Below are 3,410 nucleotides of genomic sequence, written 5' to 3' on the forward strand. Positions count from 1 at the left end.
TCAAGTTCTCTTCCTCTCCTGTTGAAACCGGACTCCAATGACCTGAAATAGCACACAGCAAAATATGTTGGCACAGTTTCTATGAAGAGGAGTGGCTTCAACAAGACAGGCTTTGTTGTCAAACTCCTGAGATTGCATACATAGGCTACAATAAACATTATACAACGAAATATATATATCCCCGTACCCCGTAGGCTACATGCCGGTAAAAGTAACGCTGGATTATAAAATTTTGCAATCCTCAAATAATATAGGCTATAGCCTACTGTAGGCTACGCTACGGCATGCGTAATTACGCACAATACAGTTTCTATATCGACATGCTTTCTGTATTCAAAGTTGTATAACCACACTATAAATTACCTTGCGGTTTAGTACCGAGGATTGGAGGATATTGGCATATTTTGTACTGTATGCATTCCGCTGAAAGAATCTCACTGACGCAACATCATCGCACCCCACATTCTGTTCCGATGAGCAAAGCTGGTAAGACAGGGCGAGGCCTCAGAGAGGAACGACAGCCTATGAATATTCATGAGGCAAGCCATCAGCCCACTGCCTGAGCTCCAGTAAAGCCAATCACGTGTCCATGTGCACTGCCTCGGCGGCGGGACAAACCCTCCATCTGACCAATGACGTGCTGCTGGTACTGTAGGGCAGCGCAGAGGCTGCAAGGCAGCGTAGTACTGTTTGGCCTTGAAACCTCAGTTAGCTAGGCAGTGGTGGAAAAAGTACTCCAATTTTACATTTTTTTTACTTAAGTAAAAGTACCAATACTACTGCAATGTAGAAATATTCAAAATGTACTTGAGGAAAAGTATTGGTATAAAAATGTAGGCCTACTTAAAGTACCGAAAGTAGGTTTTCTTTTGAAAATAGCAGATCTACAAGCTCACAATGCCTCGAATGCCACTTGTAGATCGGCTATTTTCAAATGGCTTAAATGTAGGCTATATAGGGATGAAGTGGGTAATGTTTTATCAAAATCTACTAGTAACTAAAGTTTTCAAATAGTTGTAGTGTGGAGTAAAAGTACAATATTTGCCTCTGAGATGTAGTGGAGTAGAAGTAAAATTATTGAAATTGTACTACAGTACTTGAGTAGGCCTACATCTTTCAAAACAGACACAAACACCTCTTTGACCAATAGGCTACATTAAACATGGAAGTGTTCTTAATTCAATACAAACAATGGCACACTTGCACAGTATTAAAACCAAATTATTGCACCAGCCTTTCATGAGACTTGACAAGTTGACCCCCCCCCCCACCACCACCACAGCTGCTGGGAAGCCGGGGAGTCCCTGTCCCACACAGACCCTGCATCAAAAAATAGCCCTGGACAGGAGTCTCCGGACGTAAAAACAGATGATGATGATGATGATGATGATGACGATGACACACGGGGTAAACACCCATTGACCCAGGTGTAGTAAAAATTATTTTTGCTGAAATCTGAGCTGCAGTAAACATGTTTGACCCATAGACTGTAAAAAGGGGGGTTGACCAGACCATTGCTGGGAAAGTAGACTAGAATATCGCTTTGCACTGTCAACAAAAGTGGAGGGGATGATTACATAACAATCATCCTCTAATATTTGACTCTGTGATTCATAGGTGTAGTATCAACAGTGGTGGACAGTCACAGTAGCTACTCAACCCTATGAGTCAAAGTATATACATGGTCAAATATTGTGAAAGTTGCTCAGTCAAATTTGTACTTAAAGGGTAAGACCACTTTGGTAGAGGTTTGGGTTGTGTAGTTACCTTGCCATGATGTAACTCCAAAGGTGGGCAAGAAATAAAAAATAATTGCTCCATTGATTAGAAATTGATAATTCAAAATATGCTCCTCATTGACTTACATTGTACGGTAAAACAGCTCTCAAAGTCACTCTTTTAGCACATAAACGAACGCAAACAAAGTTGATTCAGACATTATAGAACATCACCGAACCCAGTACTGTTTTTTTTTTTTATAAAAATGTCAACTTCCTGTTGATTTTGCCATTTTTAATAAGTAGAAAACCTGGACTGGATCCACGGATCCGGATCCAGATCTTCAAATAGTAAAATCAACAGGAAGTTGACATTTTTATTAAAAAAACAAACAGTACTGGGTTTGGTGATGTTCTATATTGCCTGAATCAGCTATGTTTGGGTTTATTTATGTGCTAAAGGAGTGACTTTAAGAGCTGTTTTACCGTACAATGTAAGTCAATGAGGAGCATATTTTGAATTATCAATTTCTAATCGATGGAGCAATTATTTTTGATTTCTTGCCTACCTTTGGGGTTACATCATGGCAAGGTAACTACACAACCCAAACCTCTACCAAAGTGGTCTTATCCTTTAAAGTTAAAGTACTGAGTAAGCTATTTGCTTTAAAAACAACAACTAAATGATATCTAAATGTTCCAAAAAAAAAAATACAAATTTTGATATCAATGCATTGCTGTATTGAAAGTTAGACATTTTCTGGAGGAAGAAAATAATGATTTGACAGACATTTTCAAAAAATATCAATAATAGTGACAGATTTGCTTTGTGAGCTTGCAGATCTTCTTCTATTTTCACTACATTTGAAGGGGTTAATTCATAATGTTGCTTACTTTAACAATGTAGTGTGAAAGGTATGCCTACATTATACAAAAAATGGAATTAAGCACAGTACTCAAGTAAATGTTGCCTGTAAACAGAATACACAGGAATGGGATAAAAAAAAAAAGAAAGAAAGAAAGAAGAAAAAAAAAAGTATGAGTTGACAGTTGAGATGAGATGTTGGCATATAGCTTAATAGATACTCAGTTTTCAGAAGCACAGCAAGCCAATAGGTACAGTTTGTTCTGTAAGTCGGAAGTATGAAGGCATACCAGTGTTCTAGAATTCTGGTTCAGCAGGAATGGTGAGCATGCTGTAAACATGGAACCTGCTCGGTTGCTTTTACTCTCGTTGTGTCTCATCTGTTCCCATCACTCTGCCTCCTTTTGACAAGCGCATATAGGGGGGGGGGGGTGGAATGGAGGTATGGTATGGGTGATACCATACCTCCATTCCACCCCCCCCCCCCCCCTTTACTGACATTGCTCGATGGATGTATATTAGCAGCATTGCTCCCCCGTTCCTATACATTTACTACACCATTTTATGAAAACTTTAGTTACTTTGTAGATTTAGATTATTATAACAAAACACACTAACCACTTCAGCCCTATATATATTTTGGCTATTTGAAACTATAGCAGGTCTACAATCAAAACGCATTGTGAGCTTGTAGATCGGATATTTCCAATTTTTAAATAGGCCTACATTTTGAACTTATGAAATGGGACATTCTGCACAATGAGTAGGCTACTTTTACTTTTGGTAGGCCTACTGTATAAGTATATTTTGATGCCAAAACTTTTGTA

This window comes from Gymnoscopelus braueri (genome assembly GCF_963280865.1).
Source record: "Gymnoscopelus braueri genome assembly, chromosome: 18".
Classification (NCBI taxonomy): Eukaryota; Metazoa; Chordata; class Actinopteri; order Myctophiformes; family Myctophidae; genus Gymnoscopelus; species Gymnoscopelus braueri.